Consider the following 13,797-nt stretch of genomic DNA (forward strand, 5'->3'; position numbering starts at 1 on the left):
AAACAGTAACATTTTTTTTTATACGTTTCCTAGCCCTGATGTGACTTTGTGCTGCATTTCCAGATGTCTAGCTGCTGTTCCTGCAAAGGGCAGCCTTGCTGTGAACCAGCCCTTCAGTACTCACACCTTTTGTCAAGGAGTGATCCCTTAAACCCACAGCCCCTGAGGGACCTCTCAGAGACCCTTCCAGTGAGGAGGGGAGGAAAGAAGATGGGTTTTCTGGGTTAGGATGGCATTTGTCTTCCCCCCAGCTTAGTGAAGTGGCTCCTGCTTGGGTGCTGCAGGTGGTGGTGTCTCAGCTGCTGTCAGCTTAGTGGATCCTGGGCCCCTCAGCCACCCCTGCCTCAGCCCAGGCTCTGCCCTCAAGCGGGTCTGGGTGTCCGTCCTGACGCGCTTCAGTATTGGCCTGGCCCTCAGAAGCGGACTGACACAAAAAGCTTGCCCTCGGCTGAATCCCTCCTCTTCCTGCTGCCAGTCACGGTGCTGTGGTCCCTCTTACCTGGCACAGCTCATACAGCACTGCTGCCTGCTCATTTTTCATCAAGAGAAAACTGATAGCCCCTGCATTCAAATCTGGAAAACAGGCTGAGAGACTTCCCCAGGGAGCTCCTAAGGGGCTGGCAGTGGGAGGGGTATGGAGAGCCCCAGGCCAGGCGGCTGGAGGGCCCTTACCAGCACTGGGGGCTGCAGGACCTGGTGCTCACTGCCATGCTCCATCTTTATGCTTCTGCCCCTCTCCACGTGGACAGGGATTCAGAGCCCCTGCTTTGTCACCTCACCACCCTCTTTTTGGATTCTTGTCCCTTACTCCCCATAAACTGCCCCCCTGTGTCACCCTGCCCTGGTCCTTGCTGCTCTCATCTGTAGCAACTCTGCACCAACCCAAGTAACTGCTGGCTGATTCAAGTAACTCATACACAGTTCAGCTGCAGTCCAAGAAAGAAACACAGGGCACTTGCACCCCTGCCTCTGAGGCAGGGCCCTTCCCCAGGATGAAAAGTGGTATGCATTTATCAACCCAAGGCACGTATTATGGCATTTCCATCCTGGTGAGGGGGGAAGTTAAGGGAGGCACTATTCAATCACAGACCTACAGTACTGTCCCAGTGTCATGGACAGCCTGTACAGCCCCTGTGGAAGTGCTGAGGGGTCTTTGGTGAGGGGGAGAAGGGTATAATTTGCAACATGCAGCATTCCTTTCCACTGTTTGAATTGCAGGTTCAGGACTGACACAGTAGAGAACAAAGTCTCCTCTGTCTCCTGAAGGACTCTGCAGCATTGGGTATTCCCTGACATTTCCCTTGCCAGTTAAAATGTTCAGGCATTACTTATGTGGTGCCATCTGCAACAATAGCTTGTGACTGAGCCCTTGCTGTGCTGTACCTTACAGCTGAGTTGCTTGACCTTAGCTAGTGGTTTGGAATAAGGCAGCAAGGATGGACACAGTGAGAAAACAGAAATGAGCTGCCCTAGGGAAATAAATCATCCTCATCCTTTTCAAAAATAGGTATCCGCATACCCTTGGGAATCTTCTTGCCTTGGCAAAGAAGCTAACCCCAGAACAAAAGCTCCCAGATGGATTCAGCCCAGGGGTTACAGATTGAGGAATGATCCAAGAAGTGGATTCGTCATTGCCCGAGGGCAGGACAGCATCTTCCTTCCTGCCTACGTAGCACTAAGTGCATAAACAGCATCAGAAATCAGGTCTGATCCAGCCTGCACAGCCACTGCCCATGTCAGGACCAGCAGTGGCACACAGAGCTCAACAGGAGAATCAGCAGATTATCTGGCTAATTACATCCTGTTCTCGCCAAATGAAGCGAGTTTCCAAGATGTTGCCCTGGTAAATTGGCAAGAGCAGGAGAAGACAAATAAAGGTAACTGATAATGAACTGAACTCAAAATCAGTCTGATAAATATTCCTTGGGCTTCAGACACACACTTGTCTTTGGTTGCACAGGGGACTTGCCAGCGAGTAGCATCCAGCCCAAAAATTTTTTGAAAGCAATGTAATTCCAGGGGAGCTTTTAAAATTTGTATCAGCTCAAGAAAATTGAAATGAGGCTGGACTGGGTTAGACTGGAGGTACATTAATCCCACTATCCCACAGTGGCTGAGCAAGGGGGTGGGAAGACCAATACACTGTGGCTTTTCCTTACTTCTTCGTCCTTGGATATCCCTGAACAGAGAATCATGTAGCAGCATCCACCAGCTCTGGGAACAATGAGTGTGGTGGGGATGCTCTGCTTTCTAGGGCATCCTCCTGGTCCCTGTTCCTACATTTTTAACACTTCTCTCCTGTTTGTTGTCCTCTGTGAGCATTTGGTTGCTCCCTGACTTTTCTACCTGTAGACAATGGCTCATGAGGGATTACTAAGCCTTGGCAGGCATCTCCAGATTTGGTCCAATTTTAGACAGCTTTGGGGCATCCCATTCATCAGGGCTGAATGGGCCTTGTGTCAGGGGGCTCCCAGAGTGGTGAGACTTGCCATGAAGAGGTCTGCATGGAAGAACCATGTATCTATCACAGGGTTGATTTCCCCTCACATGTTCTGCCTGGTGACCAGCAGATCTGATGCCCTTGGAGCACCCTTGGTGCCTCGGCAGAGCTATGGGATGTATATCATCTGAACTCCAGGTCAGGGGTGCGATTCGTGCCTAAACTAAGTCAGCTCTTCCTGGCCCGTACTGTGCTGGCAGGATTTGGTTGAGGGTATCCCTACACAGTGTCAGAGGTGACAGGGGTAGGCCATGAACCCCAGTGCAGGGTGTCTGGGCTCAGGGGCCTGTCCTGAACTACCCAGCACAGCTGATGTAGTCAGGGGCAGAGAAGGGTCTGCCCGCCCCTGGTAGAAAAGGTAGGCAACAGCCAGGATGTGCTTACCTTGTCCAGCCCTACTACATGCCTGAATGGCTCTGTGCCTGACACAAGATTTACCTGAGCACTGAACTCCCTTTATCCTGCAGATAAAAAGAAAACTGCAGACCACACGTCAGCAAACGTGAAAGCCAGACAGGCTCTTCATCCCGACCATTCCATATCACTCCCTCCCACACCCTGGGCTTTGGTCAAGCTGAAAGCAGGGACACTGACTCATAGGCTATTCCTCCACTCTGCTCACTTGAACCTCTCCTGTCCTCCTCAGGAGAGGGTTTCTGCCAGATGAACTGCTGGGCTTCCTTTGCTTTGGCATCCTGCTGCTTCTGGGTTGGCAGCCTTGAGAAGGGGACCCAAAAACAATAAGCCACCCTGTCTGCATACCCCTGGGTTTCCACTTGCCCTGGGGTGCCACTTGCAGGACCCTCTGGTGGCCTTTTCCACCAGTGTGATGCTGGGCACAGCATCATTCACCTGCTGTCAGGGAGGATGCACTGCTGCTGCCTGAGCTCTGGGCTGCCCTGTAGCACAGCTGCCCTGGGTTTCATGTTGCCCCTGTGTTAGATGGGAATTGCAGTGAGACAGGTGGCTGCTGCCCCATCACTTCCTCAGATATCAAAATAGGGAGACAGGGCAGGAAGGGAGTGTGTGTGTCCCAGTACAAGGAGCAGAGCATTCATAGAATAGAGTGCAGCGGCAGGCTGTGCTGGAGGATGCTTATTCCATGCTGCTGGGTACCACGTAGGTATGCCAAGTTGAGCAGGTTCTTGTGGGTGGTCTTCTGGAGGGACAGCCCCACTGCTTAGAGAAAGGTCATCTATGTGACTGCCACTGACCACCCCTGCCTGGAGCTTAGGCACCTGAAATGAGAGGAGAGGCAGGGAAAGCACAGCTAAGCCTACAGTAAACCTCTCTCTAATTTACTTCTTCCTCAGGGCTTTTCCTGACCCAAGCTCTCTCCTCACAGACGCAGACTGGACTGTAGGCTATATTGCCCTGGATTTTTTAGCTGAGTTTGTGGTCCTTGGTAAGCCTTGCTCCAGTTTCTCCCCCTTGTGATGGTTTTATTCTCTTCCTATGACCTCAGCAAGTGACAGCTACTTCCAGACTCCTCAAGTAGCTCTTGGATAAAGTCTGTGTGATGGGATGCACCTTTCAGGACACTGCTTTCATCATCCCTCACCAGCTGCTTTCCCAAGGAGAAACACCAGACCTAGAGCAATGGTGATCATGTCCAGGTAACAGACATGGTCTTGCCCAGGTAACCACCATTCAGATTCAAGGGCATGATTGTGCTGCTCTTCTGCTATTGCTGCTAATGCTCTGGCTCCATCCTTTGCTGATTCATCTCTCTGGTCACTTTCAGAGACTGATGAGGCTTTTGGCATGGCAGGCGCAGGCTCCTCAGTCAGCTCAGTTAGCTCTGTGCTGAGAGGTGGAAATGAGTCAGTGGTCATCTGGGCTTGACATGTGCTCCAGCCCCTGGGGAGGGCAGCCCCTGGAGGCAGCCACCCTGCGTGACCCCAGCAGCTGCTCAAGGCTGAAGAGCAAAACACATTTCTCATCAGGGACAGTGCTGGAGCAGGGATCCAGCACTCGAGTCATGTGGTGGCTGTGTGAGCATAAGCATGCAGGAGAGAATTTTCTCCCTGAGTAAGGCTCATGAGTCTGATACTTCCCTTGCCCTTTCTATGTTCCTTATTCACATACAACTTTTTGCAACACTGCTATACTGGTAACACCTCCCTCTCTGGGACTCCTCACCTTCAAAGCTGACAGTCCAGGATCTAACCTCAGTTTTGCACTCCCATTTGGCCCAGCACTGAGCCATGAGATGGCAACCTACAAGCAGATTTTTTTCCCAGGTGTCCAAGGGAGGAGGTAGCTCCTGTTTTCCCAGCTAACTGTTTCAGCTTTGATCCATGTAGATTCCTGTAGCAGAAGATGCTGGGAATGACCCTTCTCAAGCAGGTATAAGGGTTGCCCAGAGCAGTTTGCATTTCAGTAAAAATGGTTTCTGCAGGAAGGGATGAGTGGACTGAGACAGAGACAAAAAGACATCTCCTTTGGCAAGAAAACGGGCTGAGCAAGACATGGGGCTGCATAACCGCAGCCTTGGGACTGTGCAGATGGGCAGGAAAATGCCATGATGCAGAGGGTTACAGGGACAGCACCTAGTGTCACTTGCATCATGAGAAGTGAACTCAGGGCTGCCAGGGGCAAGGAGGGAATTCCCAGGCCCTGGACAGCCAGCAAAAATACCCAGGAGAAGAATGGCTGGCCACTCTGACCCAGAGCCTCATTTCCAGCTCCCTGGCTGTCTCTGGCCTATCCCTCCACTCCCTCCCACCTAGGGATCTTATGCCACCAACACAGAGCAGCCACCAGCAGGAATTGTTGCTCTATTCCTGCTCCCTTGCTCCAAGATGGGGCTGCTCCTCTCTCCTGTGTGAGGGCAGAGGGCAGGATTATTCCTCATCCCTCATTTTGGCCACGGGAGGAAAAGGGCTCTTGCAGCATCCCCTCCCGGAGCAGTCCCAACTCTGCCTGGAGGAGAGGCTGAAGGAGGAGTTGTCCATCTGCTGCAGGAACCAGGTGCATCATTTCAGGAAGGAGGCAGCCCTGCTTCCCACTGCCTGATCTGCCAGAAGCAAGAGGGAGCTTTGATCAAGGCACAGCTATCTGTGCTCTGATCACTGCCTTTCCTGCAAGGGCCCTGTTCAGAGAAGAGGGCGCATTTCCTTTAACCGTTCATTTCCTGTGAGCCTGGAGATCCACAAGAAAGGCACATTTATCAGAGCTCTCAGCCCAAAGTGCCCCACATTCCAGGGATGGCTGGGAACTGAGTGATACTCAGTAGCTGTGCCATTTCAAGGATCCTTTCAGTTGCTCATGCATCCAGAGTTTCATTTTAGAAAAGCTTTGTCTTGGGGCTGCCTTCAGATCTAATTAATAAAGAGAGAAGGGGAACTTTCTCAGGGGAACATCAAAGCTGGTGGGATATCACATTATCTTGACAGATGTTGTACACTACAGATCTGGTTACTGAACTTATGTTTCCCATGGACTCATTCCAACACTTCAATTTGTCAGGGATATATTTCAAACTTTATATGCACATGGTTGCAGAAAAGTAGAAGGAAGTAACTGATCAATGACCTTTTTCCTGATAGTGAGATATGCTGGTTCCAGCTGTAATAAATACAAAACAAAAGCTAGTATACTGGAAACCAGAAAAAAAATGAAGTCTCTTGGATTACAGGCTCATTTTCCTGTTTCTTCCAAGTCACAGTAAGTCATAATGTTATAATGCAATGTGCTAAGCCATGTGATGAAGGTCTATACCTAAGATATGCTGAGGAATTCATCATAGTGCTCCCACCGCTTTACTGTCACATCAGTGGGAGTCTTAGGTGCAGGCAGCTGAGATACCTTGTCCCTGGGAACAGCTTCCCACACTCCACTTGTTTGCATCACTCTTCTTGGGGTGCTGGCTTGGGTCCCCGATGTATTATTTCTACTTCTTTTCATCTTCTTGCAATCAACCACACTCTGAAGCACTGGTGACACCACCACTGGTGACACCACCAAGCCACCTTCTAGTTATCAAACTTGTTCCTTGCTTGATGCAGCCACCTGAACTGAAATGAAATTACTAGCTCCACGAGGCTAATATTGGCCTCCTCAGCACTCAGGCAGCTCCTGACCTAACCAAGAGATGCATGCTGCCAGAGACCCGCTGGAGTCCTCTGGAGCTCTGTCCCCATCACAGGTCCACTACTTCCAAAGAGGCACTCCAGGCATGGCTGCAGTGCCAATACTATATATGGGAATAAACACTCTTAGCAGGATTGTAATACTCAGCTTGGATCCTTGACCTTAGAGGTAACTTGACCACTCTGATCCCTGCAGTGCAGATAACCAAACAACCTCTTGGGCAGAGGCATGTGTCATAGACCTGGACTGGACATCGAAGGGCTGTCCACAGTGATGTGAAGCACAAAATAGGACAAAGGTAAGCCCAAAGATACCGTGACAGGAGTAACTCAGCACTGATGCAAGAAGAGAGTTCAGAGCATACAGCTCTAAACGCACAGGCAGGGCTCAACTCTCCTCCCAACAGCTGGACGGCAGAGGGATAATACCTGCACAGACATCACCAGACCTACTCTTACCTGTAGGTGATGCAGGTGTTCAGCTAGAAACTTGACCTAAATTGTATCTCTGCCTGCAGTCACAGGACATCAGTGTGAGCTGATAAATGCCTGCAGTAAAATGTATTTTAAACCATCTCTGTGCAAAACACTGTAAACGCACACGGGAAATAGAAAAGCAACAAACTAACACCACAAGTTGGACTTAATTCATATCATACTGTAGCCATATTAAGTGCACTGCAGAGAGCAGGCCCCAGTTTCTTTAAAGACAGAGGGGGCAGCAATAGGATTCACAAAGACTGTGCAATGCTTGAGCTCATTTTTCCCACCCACATGAAGAGCTGCTGTACTTTCAAAGCAGGAGCAGCTATTGATTGATACACGTGCCTCATTCCAACAGTGGGCTGGGTCTGAACGGGGCATTTTCCATTAGTTCAAACTGGTGTAATCTTCGGGCTTTAAGAGGAAGGCAGATGCGGCTCAGTGATAGGGAGGAACTTTTGTATAGTAATGGATTGAGAGCTTGCTCTGGTTTTTATACAATGTCCCTCCTTTGCCTCTGTCGCATGGTTTCCAGCAGTCACACATTTTTAAGGAGGAGGAACTGAGCCACAAATTGGAGATGGGATACAGTTGTGGTTACAGAACAAGTTGGAACCACCTCAGGAACTAAGAACCATCACCCTGCCCCCATCCTGTTCCCATAGTCGCACCAGTTGCAATGAGAAGATGTGAGTGTGTGCTGTGGCCACCTGGACTGAGATCCATCCTCCTAACACTGTGGCTCTAGTCCATCACTCAGGGGCCAAGAATTCCTAAGGGCACATGTGTTCACCCACCATTCACTGTGCCAGTTTCACACAGAGCCCTGGGAGGGCTGGGGTTAGCAGTATTAATGGAGGGGAGAGTGGGGCTCCCAAGGACACGGGGACCTGGGTATTGTGGTGGCATTGCAGCATAGCTGCTGGTGCTCAGGCAGAGCTTCCCAAGGAACCAAAAGCAATTAGCTCAGCAAAACAAGATGCACACAGAGGGGCTGTCTCAGGAGCACCCGGGAAACCAGTCCTGCTCTTCCTGAGGGGAGAAAACGGGAGACAGTTGTATCTGCTGCTTTCTCCCCCAGCAACAGAGCAAAGCAAGTCTCCCAAGCCCTGATAATTACTCACCGCTGCCTGGAGTTTCCATCCCCTCACTGTCTGGACCCAAAGCTGCTTGCCTTCCCCTGCAAGCCCAAGCAGGAGTCTCCAGAAAACATCTGCTTGCCCCCATCACCCCTGTGTGCAGCAGAGCCAGCCCTGCCACCTGGCCACCCTGGGAGAGCCCCAGCACCAGCTGCAGCAGCAAAGGCTCCCCCTTTTTCCCAGTTTTCAGCTGCACAGCGACAGCCCCAGAGTCCCAAAGCTCTCTGACCTTGGTTGTCCTCATTTGCTTCTAAAACTGGCTGTACACACTGGTGAGCTCCAAAATCGGAATCCCGGTTGGCCTTTTTTTTCTGCCACATGGGATTCCAGCCACCTCTAGGGGCTCCCAGAAGTTTTAATTATTTTTCTCCCTTTTTTTTTGAAGCCCTTTTTGTTCATGCTGCATGTGGTGTTTCCAATGGGACAGAAAGCTCCTCTTTCTGCAGGCTGCTCGCTGAGGCTGGCTCATCCTTCCCATGCACCTTGGAGGGACACCTGGGAGCACAGGGGCAAATGCAGGCTGGTGGTTCCCTGGTAGCATGTGATGAGGGCAGAGGATGCACTATGGAGGAGCCCAAGAGCTTGAAAACACACAAGGAAACAAAGACCTTGACTCCAACGGTAGTAGCAGTCCCTGCAGTGCTGCCTTCCTTATGGACTGATTGCCAGGCATCAGGCAAACATCCTGTGTTCCCAGGAGCATGGCTGGTGCAGATGTGAGGTATGTAATGACCAGCTGAGCTACATCAACAAGCATCTCAGCAGAGGATGGGAGCAGGTGGTGAGAGAGCTAATGGCACCCACAAACCATGTCCTGGGGGAGTACAGAGCAGCAGGAGAAGGTTGGATGTCATCATAGCATCACCAAGACCTTGGATGGATGCTGACGTGGTCACTTCACAATGGAAATGGGGAGGGTTTGGGGGATGGGAGGGAAGACACTGTTACTGGCAAGCTCATCATCTGCCAGAAGATCGAAGACGTGGTTCTTGTCCATGCCTGATGTGCACCTCATGAACCAGTAGCTTCTCAGAGGAGCTGCAGCATTATGGGTGCTGGCAGGGGGAGCAGCAGGAGGGAGCACATTGCATATGTATATGGGGCTGTCACAGCTGCATCCACACATCGTTTTTCCACTGTACATCCTGATGGTGACTATCAAGCTGGTCCTGCACAGCCACATAAGCAGCCAGCTGTAAGAAAACCACATCCCAATACAGGCAACCAAGTGACCTTGCTGCCCCTCTGCTCTTTCCACATGGCTGGAAGCAGTGACACCTTCACCTCCATAAGCCCACAGCTCTGTTTTCACAGAGGCAGGACAGAACAGAGTGGGCCCTGACCTCAGTGGGCTGTGACCATGTCCCTGGGAGCTGATAGGAAGGTCATCCTGCCTCATGCCCAGCCTCCACCTCTGGGTTTTGTAAGGTTTAAACCAGTTCCCCTGCCACAGCCTGCAGCTGGCATGGGTCCAGCCATGCCTGCTTTGCCAACCCAAAGCCAGCTCCAGAGCCTGAACTGGACACACTACTCTGACGTAGCTGTTGTCCTCTCCTTTTGATGTGGCTTGGGGACAGTCCTGAGCTGTTCTCAGGAAGGGGTTAGAGGAGTTTCTCCCCACGTGCTTAGTGCTGCAGACTAACCAAAGCCACTGCTAAGCATCTGAAGACCATAGGTAATGGACAGCTGAAAGGAAGTAACTACCACAGCCAGAGTGGTATAGCTAGGATGAATCCCAGTCTGTTCATGCTCATCCAGACACATCTCCAGCCTTTTTATTGTAACATTGTTTGGCCTTTTCACTAACGCCATTTAATAACCAGCTGTACAACACAGCCAAGGCTTGAGTTTGCTGTGCCTGTGAGAGCAGGCATGTTCCAGGACCTGTGCTGCCAATTTCTATCTATTACTCATTAACTACGGGTGTGGTGCAAGCTGTAGGATCCACACAACTTGTTACCATGCATAGGTCTGCACTGGCTTCTGGTCTCTGGGCGTGCTTTGCCCTTGAATCAGATGATCTTGTTCCCTGAATCATTAGGTTTATAGAAAAAGATTGATCAATCACTCTAGAAATGAGCTGCTTTGAACTGGTTTTCTGTGCTGGATTACACTTTAAATGCTGCAACAGCTTTGAGAGCTGCTGATTTCACCCTGTAAAAACTAGTTTTGAATTAGTTGCTGCTAATTGTGTTGGGAGGGTGTTATTTGTACCCCACCCTCCCAAAGCACAGAGAAAGTAGCATATCAGGTAAGATGGTACACTTTTTCCATGCTGTCTTCTCCCAGCCTGAATGATGAATTACAAACCAAATTTAACCTGTATGATACAGCACAGTATCGCACCTTTTCCTTTGCACTCTGACAAGCATAGATGCTGCAGACATAGAGCAGGATGTTAAAAAAAAAAAAACAACCCAGAACAACCCAAAACAACACTGAAAGGCATTTATTTCAAAAGCACAGCTATTTGTAGGAGCTTTTGAGAACAAAACACCATTAGCTTTGTTAGGAAGGTTCACCCTCCCACATGAGCTGAAGGGAAGGCAGTAGGCTGGTACTGCTGTAGCCCAGAGTGGTATCTCTGCCTGGATCAGCCTAGAAGCCTTATCCTCTGAAACACAGTCACAGTGTGAACGCCCACACTGCTAACAGTTTTGCACAAACATCAAGCAAGTACATCTCGTTTCCAGGAAAGCTGAATGCACAGGTGTGTTAAGATATTAATGAACTCCTCCCTAAAACAGGTCACGAGGAAACAGAAAGATTCATCTTTTCTCTAGGTTCAAAGTATCATATCCCTCTTCTGTATTTTTCTGGGGGAAGGGTGGTGAATTCACATCTCCCTGCTGCACAGGGTGATCTGGCCTCCACTCTCTCCAGTTGTTGATCAGCAACACAGCTTGTTCAACACTGAAGCAATATAAAGCACGAAGACATGAATGTCTGATGAGTCATTTGCGGAACTGCAAGCATAATGAGACTGGAAATTAGACTTTTCATTACCGGAGTAATGAAAAGGTGGAAGCTTTGAGATTGTCTGTGCTACAAAGAGAGGGGCCCCTGGGGTGTTGATTAGGTCTTGAGTATCCCACAAGGTCCTGTGTCCCACATGCCCTGAAAATCAGTGCAGCCACATGGAAAATGCTGAGTTCCAGGAAACTGCTTGGTCATGGCAATGGTCTTCCATGCTCCAACCCTGCTAACCTATTTGTGTGCAGCTATGACTGAGATAGGGGAGAGGTGTTTGGTACCAGGTTTATAAGGGGATGTTATTAGTTCCATGCTCTGGGTTTGGATGGAGCCAGGTAGGCATGGACCCCCTATGGTGGTGTGTGCATTGTCTTGTGGACAAGCATCTGTGGTCCAGCTGGCAGGGAGATGCCCAGCACAGCATAAGCAGGCATGTCTAACCAGATGTTGCTGCAGGCAGCCCTGAGGGCAGCAGTCACAAGCCTCCCTTGACCCTGTGCACAGCAGCAGTTTTTAGAACAGCTCAGGTGCTAGCAGCACTAAATATGTGCAGGGTATATTTATGACTCTTCTTTCATTGCAAGCCATGACCAAATCCATTAGATACCATAACTTCTCATGAATTAAGCTATTTATTCCTAACATCTCATTGCAATTTTTTGCCAGCAGCACAACAGTGACTACACCATCCCCTTGCTTCTCCACCCAGGCTGTATAGCCAGTCTTCTGGGCTTGCTGGGCATTTGGATTCCATCAGCACACAAGTAAATCTGTGCTTCACAGTCATGTGTGTAATGGGGTTTTGTGTGGCTAAGATTTTGGTCTTAATTGCAGTACTGCAAATCCAGGTGCTGCAATGCTCCTCAAGCTTGGAAGATTTCCTGAATGGATATCTGTTTTTTTCCATGCAAGGTTCAGCTCAGTTAAGTTGCCTGGGCAGCACTTGCTCCACATTCCCTGTAAAGGCAGAAGCCAGTCCTCAGATCCTATAGGGAAAGAGGTAGTAGGAGAGTTGGATAAATAAAGACAATCACTCACACAAACTAAGCTTTGGTTTTCCTGGTCAACTCCGTTATAGGCTCAAATAACTCAAGTCAGTTTTTTTTCCAAGCACTGCTTTAAATTTGTTGCTGATGTTTGTTTTAGGGTGAAGGAGAACATATTCTGGACACCTCTAAGAAAACTTGTTGTCAGGTGTTGCTTCTTGCACACACGGTCTGCAGACCTTGACTTTGAAGCTGCCACTAGCTCCTTGGTTTGGCTGTGCTTTTCTTGCTGCAGTCTAGGCTGATTATAGCAAATCCCAGTTCTTGAATAAAGATTTAATACTGTACAGGCCTTGTTTATGTAACAGCTGCCATCCCGCAGGGATGAATCCAGGACTTGCAGCACTAAAAGCATTAACTGCCGCCACTGGAGCTAAAGATGTACCTCCTCTTCTTGGTAGCACCAGTATTTATACTCTCTAGAACAAATGCTGCAGGAGACTCATGACACACTTAAAAGTGGGTTATGCCTACATAAGCATTTTCCTCCCACCATCCTACTCAGAGAGTATGTACACTCACAAGACTACAGGTGTGAAAATATTGCTGATGCTCATGCCAGCCCATCACCCAGAGCTAGTCTGAGTGGAGTGTACACATCATTATTTACCAGGACAGTTTTCTGCTAGCACTCATGCCTTTCCTTTTACTCTCAGATCTGCTCTCTTGGAGAAATTGAGGGCAGAACAAGTGCAGGCAGGGCTCTGGCTCCCTCAGATTAAACAATAGTCTGCTCGTCTTTCCCCTAACACATTTTGCAGCCATTTTGGCATAATGGAGGTTCATGTTCTTCTTTCCCTCTAGGTACGTGATGCAGAGCCTTTGGGCTTTGGCATGTCATCAAGAATAGTCAGTCACCTCTGAAGAGCAGCTTCCACAGCCCAGGGGCCAAAGACACGCTCATGCTCAGTTTCAGGTCAACACCCTAAAATACAGTGCAAATGATTCATTCACCTTGAAGCTTTAACACAGTTTAATTCTCTCTGTCACGCATAGTTCGTCCTTTCTGCTTATGCTGTTAAACGACATTGCTAAGTAACTGAACATGTGTTTACCCCTACATTCCAGTGTGCTTGGTGCAAACATAGGTCTATTTAGTGACTGTTTAGAGACTTGACTCCTGGCTTTTGTCTCAAAATCCACCCTTTGCTGGGACATAATATTCATAAAGCATGAAGTGCACCTTGCAACTTCCTCCCCAATAAAATCTCAGCCAAACCAATCTGAAATTGCATGAATGTGAGTCTTGGGGAACAGACTGCAGGAAAATGCTTTGCTTCTGTGCATCTGCCTGTCAGTTCTCTTGTTCCAAAATTTCAGAGCACCTGCAATGGAGCTGATTCTCATTTTTGCCAAAACCAGAGGTGGATCGCTGCAGGATGTGACTGGGAGCTCTGAAGGGAGTCTCTGGTACCTTAAAAGTGTCCTTGAGTCATTTCTTGTATGGTGACACCTGTACTGCTGGCTGTGGGCTTGGAAGGAATATTCTGGATCCAGCTTTGCTTCCAGATTCCCATCTCCCATCTTCACCTATTTCAGCTTTTCTGTCAAACTGACTCTCA

Source organism: Pezoporus occidentalis, unplaced genomic scaffold, assembly GCF_034315485.1.
Source record: "Pezoporus occidentalis ecotype Australia unplaced genomic scaffold, CSIRO_AGI_Poc_V1 ctg8, whole genome shotgun sequence".
NCBI classification, from domain to species: domain Eukaryota; kingdom Metazoa; phylum Chordata; class Aves; order Psittaciformes; family Psittacidae; genus Pezoporus; species Pezoporus occidentalis.